At 42.2% G+C, this 13,893-nt stretch overlaps 1 long non-coding RNA gene across 2 annotated transcripts in view; it reads right to left on the reverse strand.

Annotated features, from left to right (window-relative positions):
• Window positions 1-9,402: 9,402 nt before the first annotated feature.
• The window catches only part of LOC118685146 (uncharacterized), a 50,820-nt gene continuing 46,329 nt past the window's right edge, over window positions 9,403-13,893 (reverse strand). For both annotated transcript variants that reach the window (XR_004979931.2, XR_004979932.1), the window contains exon 5: window positions 9,403-9,778. This is a non-coding gene — a long non-coding RNA (uncharacterized LOC118685146). The remainder of the gene's footprint in view (window positions 9,779-13,893) is intronic.

A 13,893-nucleotide genomic window follows, 5' to 3' on the forward strand; every position in this document is an offset into this window, starting at 1 on the left:
CTCTGGAACATTAGCTGTGATCCAGATTTTATGAAAATCTGTTTAATGGCAGTGCAGAGAATGAGTTGCCGAGCCATTTATAACAGCCAAAATAATTCAGTCGTGACCTCTTTGTGTTCCCATAAAACTGTTTTTCCCTCAGCATCAGGAGATGAGTCAGCAGTAGTGATAACAAGACTTAGAGAAATACTGGAAAAAACAAGTGTCCCAAGTACTTTGGCAGTGAAAAATTAAGCTTCAAAGTGATTTCTTCATGGAACATTTTTTCTCTCTCCAGGACACCAAATTGACTGAGTATATTAAAGAAAGAAGAAAAAGAGGGAGAGAGAGAATGAAAACAGGACTTGGATGATATTTCTCAGTGTCTGCCAATATCTAACATGCTTTTGGAAAAGTTGTGTAACACAACCTACCAAGAGAGCCCTGTTTGAATAGAGGCTAGTAATCCTTTCTATTTAGTGCTGTTTGTGGTTTTGCAGAACTGACCCACAGGGCCTCATTTTTTGACTCGTGAAACAGGCTGTATTTTTTCTTAAGCCTATAGGGATCAGGAAGTTGTCCTCTGAATACATGCCTGACTAGAATTTGCCATCAGTTTACCAGCAGCTCTATTATTCTTAAGCCTAGAGGACACTTTGAATGATGGAAAACCTTGAATGTTCTCTTTTGTGAAGGAGAGTGTTTGCCTCCAGTGATCAAACATACGGGTAGAATGTCAGGGAACTTGCAATGTAAAGTGTTATGTTTGAAATAATTTAAGTGAGGACTGTTGCAAAGGGTTTCTTTTCTGTTTTGCAGTGTTTTCAGTTAGAAAACACTGAAAAACACTATAGTTTCTTTAGATATTTTAATCTACTCTGCATGACAAATTAAAAGTAGTGTTGCACAATGCTTTTCATTACAGAAAAGTGTCAAAAATGTAAATTTTCAAATGAAGGAATATGAATTCTAATATTGAACTACTTTTGTTTTCATGGCCTTTAGGTAATGGCTGTGAAGAAAAATACAAGGAAAATCGTTGAAAAATATTTGTTTTGGGTCTTCTTCATGACAATGAGACACAAAACTGAGGAGGCAGGTTCCTATGCATTCGGAAGTTTGTGTCCAGGGACTCTCCAATACTGATACCAACACTGAAAACTGCTGCCCGAGTCTGAAGCAGGCAATCTGCCTTCTGAACAACAGTTTGGCATGGGATGGGTAGTGGTAGTGGGTGACTCCCTTCTGAGGGGAGCAGAGGGCCCCATGTGTCGGCTGGATCCATCCCACAGGGAGCTCTGCTGCCTCCCTGGGGCCCGGGTATGGGATATCACCAGGAGACTCCCTGGGTTGATTCAGCCCTCTGATTATTACCCACTGCTGATACTCCAGGCTGGCAGTGATAAGATTGAAAAGAGGAGTGCCAGGGCAATTAAAAGGGACTTTAGGGCACTGGGTCAAGTGGTTGATAGGGCAGGAGCACAAGTAGTGTTCTGCTCAGTCCCTTTGGTGGCAGAGAAAAACAATGAAAGGAATAGAGGACCCCACATTATCAACAAGTGGCTCAAGAGTTAGTGTCATCAGCAGAATTTTGGGTTCTTTGATCTTGGGGCAACTTTTACAGCACCTGGCCTGCTGGAACTGGATGGGCTCCATCTCTCTGTTAAGGGCAGAAGGATTTTTGCTCAAGAACTGGCAGAACTCATTGAAAGGGCTTTAAACTAGGTTTGAGGAAGGATGCAGCTGTGCTCTCTGGGAACAGGCCCAAGAGTGGTAAGGCTGAGTTAGGGGTGAAATCAGTAGCCCAGTTGAGGTGAATGTATGCATGCATTCAGTATGGGTAACAAACAAGAAGAGCTGGAAGCCCTGGTGCAACAGCAAAACTATGATGTAATTGCCATCATGGAAATGTTGTGGGATGACTCAGATGGCTGGAGTGCTGCACTGGATGGCTACAAGCTCTTCAGGAGAGACAGGAAAAGAGGAAAAAGTGGAGAGCTGGCCCTTTATATTAGGAAGGCTTTAGATGCCATGGGTATTGAAACTAATGAAGACACAGTTGAATGCCTATGGGTAAGAATTAAGGGGAAGGCCAACAAGGCTGACATCCTACTGAGAGTCTGTTATTGTCCACCTAACAAGGGAGAAGTGGTGGACAACTTATTCTATAAGCAGCTGGAGAATGTTTCAGGATCACCAGCTCTTGTTCTTGTAGGTGACTTTAACTTACCAGACACCTGCTGGGAACTTAACACAGCAGAAAAAGAGGCAGTCCAAGAAGTTCTTAGAGTGTGTGGAGGACAACTTTGTGTCACAGGTGGTGAGTGAGCCCACCAGGGGAGGGACTATGTTAGAACTGTTAATTACAAATAGAGATGGGCTGGTGGGAGATGTGGTGGTTGGAGGCTGCTTGGGGCACAGTGATCATGAAAATACACAATTCTTGATATTTGGTGAAATGAGGAGGAATATCAATGAGACTTTTACATTGGACTTCCAGAGGGCAGACTTTGGCCTGTTTAGGAGAGTTCCTTGGGAAGCAGTCCTTTAAAATGAAGGGGTCCAGGAAAGGTAGGTATGCTTCAAAACAGAAACCTTGAGGACACAGGAACAGACTGTCCCTGTGTGCCGAAAGATGAGTTAAAAACACAAACATCCAGCCTGGATGGGCAATGAGGTTTTGAAGGAACTTAGGAATAAAAAGAGGATGTATCATCTTTGGAAGGAGGGTCAGGTCTCTCAGGAAGTATTTGAGGGGCTTACTAGGGCATGTAGGGAAAAAACTAGGGAGGCCAAAGCTCAGTTCGAACTTCATTTGGCAACTTCCATAAAGGATAATGAAAAATGTCTTTACAAATATATCAATGGCAAAAGGAAGGGTAAGACCAATGTTTTTTCTCTACTAGGTGCAGGAGGGAACTTAGTAACTGCAGATGAGGTGCTTAACAGAAGGTGGAGGTGCTTAATGCCATCTTAGTCTCAGTCTTTAGTAGAAAGACAGCTTGGTCTCAGGACAGCTGTCCTCCTGGGTTGGTAGATGGTGTCAGGGAGCAGAATGGTCCCGCTGTTACCCAGAAAGAGGTAGTCAGAGAACTGCTGTGCCACTTGGATGTTCATAAATCCATGGGACCAGACGGGATCCCTCCCAGGGTGATGAGGGAACTGACAGATGAGCTTGTGAAACCACTCTCCATCATTTACCAGCAGTCTTGGCTCACTGGTGAGGTTCCAGATGGCTGGAAGCTGGCCAGTGTGACGCCCATTCGTGAAAAGGGTAGGAAGGAGGATCCTGGTAATTATAGACCAATCAGCCAACCTCAGTACCCGAAAAGGTTATGGAACAGTTTTTACTGAGTGCCATTACACAGCACTTGCAGGATGGCCAGGGTATCAGACCCAGCCAGCATGGGTTTGGGGGGGTAGGTTGTGTTTGACAAACCTGGTCTCCTTTTATGACCAGGTGACCCACCTGCTGTATGCAGGAAAGGCTGTGGATGTTTGTTTGGACTTCAGCAAGGCCTTTGACCCTGTCTCCCACAGCACACTCCTGGGATAGCTGGCAGCCCATGGCTTGGACAGGAGCACTCCTTGCTGGGCTAGGAACTGGCTGGATGGCTGGGCCCAGAGAATGGTGGTGAATGGTGCTGCATCCAGCTGGGGCCAGTCACCTGTGGTGTCCCTCAGGGGTCTGTGCTAGAGCCAGTTCTGTTCAATATTTTTATTGATGACATGGATGAGGGGATTGAGTCTTTCACTGGTAAATTTGTGGACATCAGTAATCTGGGAACATGTGTCGATCTGTTGGAGAGTAGGGTGGCTCTGCAGAGAGACCTGAAATGATTGAACGTATGGGCAGACTCCAATAGGATGAAGTTTAATAAATCCAAGTGCCAAGTCCTGCATTTTGGCCACAATAACCCCCTGCAGTGCTACAGGCTGGGGATGGTGAGGCTGGACAGTGCCCAGGCAGAAAGGGACCTGGGGGTACTGACAGCCTGCTGAACATGAGCCAGCAGTGTGCCCAGGTGGCCAAGAAGGCCAAGGGCATCCTGGCCTGTATCAGGAATGGTGTGGCCAGCAGGAGCAGGGAGGTCATCCTTCCCCTGTACTTGGCACTGGTGAGGCCACACCTTGGGTGCTGTGTCCAGTTCTGGCCCCTCAGTTTGGGAAGGACGTTGAGACGCTTGAGCAAGTCCAGAGGAGACAACGAGGCTGTGAGGGGCTTGGAACACAAGCCTCTGTGAGAAAGACTGAGGGAGCTGGGGTTGTTTAGTCTGGAGAAAAGGAGGCTCAGAGGTGACCTTATCACTCTCTACAACTCCCTGAAAGGTGGCTGTAGTCAGGTGGGGGTTGGTCTCTTTCTCCACGCAACCACTGACAGAACCAGAGGACACAGTCTGAAGCTGTGCCAAGAGAAATATAGGTTGGATATTAGGAAAAAGTTTTTTACAAAAAGAGTGATAAAGTACTGGAATAGTCTGGCCAGGGAGGTGGTGGAGTCATAATCCCTGGATGTGTTTAAAAAAAGATTGGATGTGGCACTCAGTGCTGTGGTTTAGTTGAGGTGTTAGGGCATGGGTTGGACTTGATGATCCTGAAGCTCTCTTGCAACCTAGTGATCCTGTGATCTCTGTCCTGAGGTTTGGGGCCTACCTGCCACCCAAAGCTACTGTCTTTACAGTTTCGCTCATGTGATTGACCCACCAGAATCCCCTTGCACAGGCATAGGTTGGGCATGGTCATATCACACCTCTGACAAAAATCTTGTCAGGTCTTTTGTTGGCTGGTTTATGCATGTTTGAATCTGGAAAATTGTGCATCCAGTTGCTTCTGGAGCAGGTGACAAAGAATGACAAAGGTAATTAAGGGACTGAAACATCTTTCTTACAAGTGCTGAGGGATCTGAGCCTGTTTAGCCTTGAGAGAAAATGGCTGGGAGGCATCGCATCAATGTCTCTGAGTATCTGAAAGGAGGGTGCCAGAGGATGTTTCCAGGCCCTTCTCAGTGGTGCCAAGCAGTAGGCCAAGATGCAACAGGCAGACACTGAAGCACAGGAAGTTCCATCTGAATATGAAGAAAAGTTTCTTTACTCTGTGTGTGACCAAGTACTAGAACAGGTTGCCCAAAGGGGCTGTGGAACCTCCCTCTCTGGAGATGACCCACTCTGGTTCCTTTCAACCTGACCCATTCAGCGATTCTGTAATCTCTGCTCTAAGGTCCCTCTGGTGCAGAATTTGCCTATGCTGGTGCTCTGTGTAGTTGGGATAAAGGAAGCTGTGTGGTACCTATTTACAGAAATTTAACCATCCAGTAGACTTTCTTGGGATACACAGAAGAAAGAAGAGGCTTGGGGCATTCTTGAAGGTAGGTGGCAGCTGAAATGGGGAGTTGAGACTCCCTCTAAGGGTGAAAAATTGACTATTTTTAACAGACTGCAGAAATTATTTGTTGCTGTGACTCTAAAAGGTTGTTTATTGTAGTAATGAGTCTAAAAGAAGATAAGTGTTTCATTCCCCTCAGTATTTGCTACTTGAAAATAGTAAGTGGAAAAGAAGAGCAACCATTGGTGTCTTGTTTTATTGTTCTGGCTGTCACTGTCCTGTGCATAATGCTCCAGAATCTGACTGGACACCAAGCAAGTCTTTGCCTTGAACCATTCTCCTCCCAGTCAGGAGGTTGTCTGTCAAAGTAGCTGGGCTTTGGATGAAACCTGCTGAGAGGAGTATAACATTCCAGCTTTATTCAGCCTAGAGCTGTGAGAAATATTCACCACAAAACCTAAAACTTTTCAAGGAAGCTTATGTTTAATATCAAGTGCAGAGAGGGATTTACTGTTGGGTCGGATTCATGTAAAACTCTACTTTTGACATACTTTTGACCTGAAACCTGACAATGCTCAGATATTTTGACTGAGGTTACTTTGAGGCTACAAAGCCAAAAGTTAAAGAAAAACTCAGAAACTGTAAAGGTGGCATGAAGGGCTCAAACTTAACCCCAAATCTGCTTCAGATTTTGTGCTAGATTGAGCTAGGTGCTGCTTAGCCTTTCTGCTTCCAAGCAAACAGCAGGCACATCATTAAGGTATTGCAATCTGTTGCAAACATGAATAAAGACTAGAATATTGTGAAACTTGAAAATAATTAAATAATTTTGTATTCTCAGAAAAAAGTCATGAACTATGAGGAAAGGAGTGTTACTGGTGGTTTCCCCAAAGGTTTGCTCAAGGGCATGGTTTAGAATCCCAGCTGAGATGGAGCTTTGTTGGATATTTAATCTGAGTTGTTAATTGCTTGGTGTTGCCTTAGCACTGTCCAGCCATCTCAACCTTTGATGGTGAGCACCAACTTGGAAATAATCCCATGCAGTGTATTTTTGTCCCCTACTTTAAAAATATTTTTTTTTCATCTTGTATTGCATTAGGAATGACTAAAAAAGATCAGCACACAGCAACAGGTAGTAGGATTTGCTTAGTTATTTTGCTCAGATTGAATTTAGTGGAAAACCTCTATCAGATGGAGAAGAGGCTGTGTTGCATTTGCAGATGAAAATATTCTTGGGAGAAGAAAGCTTTTCTCTATAAAAGTGTTACTGCAGAGGATCAAACAAACATTCCCAACTCTTTGAATAGTCCAAGTTCTGAGAGCTGTAGTTCCAACAGGCTCTAGGAAAGAAGTCAGTCATGCACATGTATGTGAATTCTCTCACATGACTAGAAGCAAAGGAACTTTGACATGCCGAATCCTAACCTTTTTTCAGCAAGGAATTTTCTGTCTGATGACAAAGAACCTCTTATTCTCTCCCCTGCTGACTCTTGCTGCTTATATTCCTCCCTAATTGGAAGTTGCAGTGTAGATGTGCAAAAAAGGATATGCTTAGAGCATACCTCAAGGGTGAGCTGTCTAACCAAGGAAACGATTTCATCCTGTCTGTTGTGAAAAGAGCCTGGTGCTACAGAACACCTATTTCATTGCTCAGCAGGGCAAAATACAGCAAGGAGAAAAGACTCTGAGTGCTGAAACTGCAATACATTAATATTCATAGTTTCTGTTGCAGCATTTTGTAGTCTGGTAGGGAATTATTTGCCTTTAAATTGGATAGCTGAAGTTCCAGCATTCTGTTTTCGTCACTGCTTCAGATAGCACTGTAATTGAATCACTGAAGAAAGAAGACATGAAATTCCAGACTAGATCCATTGCTTGCTGCAGAGTGGGCTATGTTTTCACAAGGTTTCTATCATATACCTTGCATTTTGGACTCACAGGTGCACAAAGGGAATTACCAGCTTTCAAAGGCAAGAGTGGCAGTCTTAGCAGTGCTCTCTGCAGGGGGACAGTGTGGTTTGTCCAAAAACCTAGCCATCCGGGTATAGGTGGCACCTTCAGCATAAGTAGTTATGTTAAATCCTGAATGTCATGGTGCTCCCAGAAGAGCATGTCTAAACTAAAGAATTTCAAGGTCTGTCTTGCTGCCATGAATGCCACATTACTACCACAAATGTGGCACAGGTTCAATAAGTATGATGGACTTCATTCAGCGAATTTTAGTGTTAGAATCATCCCAGCTAAAGCCAGTGGAGGTATTCAAGTGTCCAAAATTAACCATATGCATATTTATTATGTAGCATTTTGGAAAGATAGAAGCATAACTGAACAAGCTCCAGATGCTCTGTTTTCTTGCTGACATTGTTTGTAAGTTGAGAGTAATATTTGTCATCAAAGACAAACAAATGGAGGATGACTCACTCTCATCCTTGCTCAGAGGGGAAGAATCCAAAGGGAATTTGATTTCCCTGTTTAGAGAATCCACACAAAGTGAGGTGAATTCACGTTTTTTTCTGAAGCTGTGAAATGCAATCCTGTTTAAAAACTGTTTTTCTGTAACTATTATTATTTAAGTCTGAGGTTTCTACGTGAAACACTGTTGAATTTTCTCTCACAGTGAGAATCTGAAGGAAAGGTTTGATATTATGATTTTTTTGAGGAAATACACAATGATTGCAGTCTCCATATATGTTCTTTCTCAGATCAATAAAAAGTACTTTTCAGATAGTGGTAGCACCTCAACCACAACTTTCTGTGACTTAAGCCAAGAGCAAAAGATAGGTCCCTTGTAAAGTCAGTGAATACAGTGCAGATTAAACAACTTCTTTACCAGCCCCACCTCCTCCTATCAAAACCACTGGTATAATAATAATGATGGCTTATTTTTTTATGTTCTTGGTGTCTTAGACTGTTTTTACAGATAGTGAAATATGTGAGAAAACTATATATTGAGCAAAATGAATAAAGGAAAATGGAAGATTGCATTAAATGGTCATCTGGGTAAATAAATGCAAGTTGAAAGATTCAAGTACTGAGCTCCTCAGAGTGTCTAAGAAATAGCTTTCATTATTTTGTATTAACTCACCTTCCATGATAGTTAAAGCCTTGCTCATTTTGTTGAATACATGAGTGAACCAAGCTTGATGGATGGGGACAAATTAGCCATAAAGAACGTCATAAGTAGCAAAGGGCCATTAATCCTTCACAGTTTGAACTTCACTTTCGGCATAGTGAGTAGGAGAAATTAGCTGCAATTAATATCACAGATCTTTTGATCATTGTCAAATAACTATTAGGACCTGAGTATCTCATGATACTGAAACAACACCTTTCCTAAGATATGTGAGCACTGAGCCTCTCCTGTGTTAATCATTGATTTTCCCTGAGCAGAGAAAGAAGTGTTGCTGGTAGTTCTCAGTACAAGATTTGTCATGGGGTTTCACCAGGAAGGAAAAATAGCTGGATTGAGGAACTAAATGCTGAAGGGATTAAAAAAAATGTGGGGATGATCCTCATGAACTTCTGGCCAGCAAGAGAGAGTGAAGGAGGGAAATGCTTTACAAGAAAACTTTTGAGTCACATTTTCTGAACTGCACAGCTGCACACAGTTTGTGAAAGGATGAGATTTTGCTGCAGAAAACTCCAGTGTGAAATAAGTCTGGATCAGGGGGCTGGCCCACTGAGTACAGTGCCCACTTCAGTCATGTAAAACCTCATGGTGGGTTCCTATTTTCAGTGAAAATTTGGTTTTGATACTTTCATCATAAGCAGCACATAGGGAGGTTCAAAGAAAAGTTAAGCGTTGCAATATTCAAACCAAATCTAAGAAAATATGCTTCAGTTAAATAACATATTTGAAATATATTTGACTCTTATTTCTGATTTTCCTCAGGGCAGTATTAGTGCAATAACAAAACAGGTGAGGCTGAATGTTTGATTGAAAAAGTTTGGGCCTTCAAGGGCTGATTTACTGTCCAGTGAGGTTCTGCAGGCTGGTCTTCCCAGACACAGCAGCTCCCAGGTTTGGAATGCTGAGGAAAGAGCCTTGGAGTGCAAAGCAGTCCAACTGCAGCCCAACATAAGGTCACAACCAGGAACATATGAGATGAATAAATCTTTATTGGGCAGGACTGCAAAACATTAGGTAATGGGGCCAGTGACAAAAAAAAGAACTTAGTCTGAATCATACTCTAAACTGTGCACAAGAAGAGTTCAGGCCTCTAGCAAGGGGCGAAACTCCGAAACTTGTGTTTCTGGTGCTGAGAGAAAAAAAAAAAAAAAGAAAAACCAAGCTAAGGGTTTCTTTGGCTTGTGTAAGTGCATGCATTGTATACATCTACAGCATTTCAGTCCACAGGAGCTCATGATATTTTCTGTAGTTGAGACTGGATGCAAGTGCTAACACAATCCTTCTTACTTCTTTTCCAGCTTCCATCACCATATCTGTGTTCTGCTGCCTTCTCACCATCTTTCTCACCTACAGATGGAAAAATCAAGTTGAGAAAAAAAAACAGAAGAAAGAAAAACCCCAACCTATCACTTCTGGGGAAGTGTTTCAGTGCTTATTTTGCCCCAAACTGTGGTTGATAGTTAAAATATCCCTTCTCCCTCTCCCTATGGGAACTGAAATTCTGAGAACTCTTTGCTCACAACAAATGAAACACTTAGTTGTGAATCATGTTGGAATTTATTTTAGTGTTAAATTGGTTTGTGCCCAAGGGAGATGATTACACAGTTTGAGGGGCTTGCAGTCCCATTTATTCAGGTCAGATACCCAAGAGCCTGTGGGCTAGAAGGTTGTGTTCCTTTTGGAATTCATTACTTGAAACGTATACTATGAGCTATTTCCTCAGAAGAAGGACCTACCTCCTGTAAGGGAGGAGAACTGCTAAGAGGTAGTGAGACTTTGAAGAGAAGGCAAGGATGTCAGAAGGAATTACTCCTGCAAAGTGGATCCAGACCTTAGGGCCACAGTTGATCCATTTTAATGATCTGTGTTGTGACTGCTGCTCTGCCCAGGGTAGGCACTGATCCAGAAAAACTATAACTGTAGCTACAGTACGACAAGTATTGAACAGGTTTTACACGTTAGAAACCAAGAAAAGTAATTTAGTGCACATAAAATTTATGGGATTCAACACTAGCTGATGAGATGGATACCCCTGGATGGGGATTGCTGTCTTCCACTTACTTATCAAATATGAATGACATTTAATACAAAGAGCTCTGATTATGAAAATCTTTATGCACCCAGAAGTAAATTTAAAGTATTGTTTGACTTCTATAGACCAGCAATTCAGGATGCCTGAATGACATTAATGGTTAGAAATTTGGATGCAGAGGAAATGATTTTGCACTGTAAAGATATTAATCCTAGATGATAAGATATAAGTTCATGTACATAATCTGAACACTGAGATTTCATAGCAATCTGTTCTACCTATTTTACTATGCATTATTGCTGTATAAACTACTGTGTTTGGATCAAACTGAGCAGAAGCTCCCACTGAGTCTAATATGATTTGTACACTTTTATTCAGGTAGCCTCACTTTTAGTGTTCTTTAACAAATTATAGCAATATGACTGACAAGAATGTCCACATACACATCCGAACTTAATGTAGACTTAAACTAAAAGTAAGCCAAGGAGTATCTAGATGAGCTGGGGAATATCCTTCAGGGCAAAACAAAGGAGACCCACATGTATCAGACTGGTGCTATAGATGCCTGCTTTTGAAATGATAGAATACAATTAAATTCTTGTCTCTAACTGAATTTCTAAGCTCTTCTCCACCAATAATATTTTATCCACTATTCCTTGTACTGTTAATTATCCATTTGGACAGCTTCTGTAGCTTCCCTCTGCACAATACTTTTAGTCTCTGGAATATTTTATTTTAACTTGGCCAAGATTAACTCATCTTTCTGTGAAGTTAGCTGTAGTTCAAGGAACAATCATTCATGTGAGTGTGATATGTCTCTTTTCTGTGCAAGATGACCTTGAATACCTTCACTGGCAACATTCCTGGGAAGAAGCAGCAAGTTCATGTCATGTAGCAACATATTAGTGGATTCATCCTCCTTTCTGTGCACATTGGATGGGTGTGTAGTGTTCTCCTCTGGCATGTAGTTTGCACATTAAAATCTCTTGGGATTAAGACAGTGAACTCCTTCTCAGGAGGAGGGGACATGCAAGAGAGATCCTGGATTTCATAGTCTGCACAACACATTATTTCAGCTGGAATCTGGAAGACTAACCCTTTATTTCCAGGCATGAGGAATGAGTTTGTAAAAGGGACTGAAGGCTCCCAAGGAAGGCTGGAGGAATAGGTGAGAGAACTGTCTGCCTCCTGACATGATGCAATACATGCAGTTGAGACCAGGGGAAAGACATATTTATGACAGCGAGTTGCTTCCACTGACTGAACTTCTGCTCTGTGGATCACGAGAGACAAGAAATACTGGACGTCTCTCAGCTGTAGCCCAGATTCACTCACTAGAGGCAAAACACCCCAAATTTTAATATTAAGGAGACTTTAAACAGGCTGGTCCTGCAACATTTAAGCGAAAACTATAATTGAAGGTTGAAAACTAAGCCCATCATCAATTAATACACCATCCCCTTTGGATAGCTAATATCAAAATGAGCAGGACAACACATCATCTGTACAGGGACAGGGAGGCCCAGCAAATTTACCAGGAAAACCCTAGAGGAGCTTTGTGACAACAGAATTCCCCTCCAGAAAGAGCTGTTAAGGTGCTAACAGAGGAATCAGATTAAAACTGAAACAACACAATTTAAATACTTCTATTCATGTTTTACTCCATAGTGTTGCATCAGTAAAATGTGAATGCAAGATAGGGATTTAGGAGTGCAGAGGTAGAGATTTTTTGAAACTGGTTTGGAAAGTTTAAAAAACAAACGGTATTTTCCATTTAAATAAGCCTATTTTATTTCTTTACATAAAAATGTTTCCCCTGCATTTACAACAAAGCCAAGAATTACTAAACTGCATAAATCCTAGCAAAAAGCAGCCAGTGTCTTCCATTTCCCTCCTTATTTTAGAAGAAAGCACAGCCCTGCATTCCTATCTCCAGACAGTGTGACATGAATCACAGAATTGTTAGGGTTGGAGACAACCTCTGGAGATCATCCAGTACCTGGCAAGGCAGGGTAACCTAGAGCAGGTTACATAGGAACCTGTCCAGGTGGGTTTGGAATTCTCCAGAGAGCAAGATCCATGAACTCCCTGGGCAGCCTCTTCCAGGGCTCTGACACCCTCAATGTAAAGAAATTCTTCCTCATGTTGAGGTGGAACTGCTTGTGTTTTATTTTATGGTCATTGCTCCTCATCTTGTCACTGGGCACCATTGAAAAGAATCTGTCACCATCCTCTTGGCACCCACCTTTAAGATGTTTGTATGTTTTGATGAGATTGCCTCTCAGTCTTCTCTAGACTAAACAGGCCCAGCTCCTGTTGTCTCTCCTCATAAGAAAAGGATACTCGTCCTCATGAAGACACATGATCCATTTCTCCTTCCACCTTCTCTAAGGCCTGATTTGCTTTGTGAGAATTCTGACTCATATTCAGTCTGAGAGAAAACTTAACGATGTAATGATGATACATGCAGCTATATCTTCTGCATTGTAAGGCAGATGAGGGGAAAAAGTTGAGAACTAACAGACTGTCCTCTGGGGTTTCACATCTTTGCTAATTTTCTAGGGATTGATAAAACTGTTAATGACCTTCCAGGCTCTGCTTTTTGACATTTACCCATATTCCTGAGCTTTGCTCCTTTTTTTTCTACTTGACAAAAGTATTTGCTGTATTATTTCAGTTGTTAGGCTAAAATCTCTAGAACAGGTGGGTAGAAGACTGACTAGGATTTGCACCCTTGCCTCTTGCTGATGTAATAAGGGCAAAATCCCTGTTTAGCTCTGTCACAGATCAGGTATATGTCATCTGTAAAATGTTTAGATTGTTTCTGTGTCATGGGATAGCTCCTCTTTGAAACAATCTGGTCTTCATAAATCATGTTTAAGAGAGGTTGCACATTAAAATCTTCTTCCCCAGGCATTTGTTCCTTCCTCTGCAGTGCTGCTCACAGCTGCCTCAGTTTTGTTGGTGCAACTGTGTTTAGGGTTGGAACAGAAATGGGGTTGGGGATGGAAGGAATGGCTAATGAAATGAAAGGCAGTAAGGATAGGAATGAGTGCCTGTAGGGAGTCTCCTGTAAGTGGAACTACTAACGAAAATGCTTATGGACACTGGAATTTGTTTGGTTGAGCATGGCACTTAGTAATTTGAATCCTTTTAACCAGGTTAGGAAAATGACAGATATGTGAAATATGGATGCTTAGGTGGTGGGAGGAAATGCTTTTGGCAGCTTTGTTCTGCAAAGGTCCTGTAACTTGACATTCAACACATCTGTGAATGAAAGGTTTCCAAGAAAGATATATGGCAGTCCTGTTAAAAGGAAGTTAAAACATCTGCTGGTAGAGGTCAGCATTGGCCCTGGTAATTTGGCCTCTATCAGCTGGATGTTTGTTTCAGTCCTGTTGCAAATACTACCTGTGGAAACAGAGTCTGA

This window comes from Molothrus ater, chromosome 3, assembly GCF_012460135.2.
Source record: "Molothrus ater isolate BHLD 08-10-18 breed brown headed cowbird chromosome 3, BPBGC_Mater_1.1, whole genome shotgun sequence".
Taxonomy (NCBI): Eukaryota; Metazoa; Chordata; class Aves; order Passeriformes; family Icteridae; genus Molothrus; species Molothrus ater.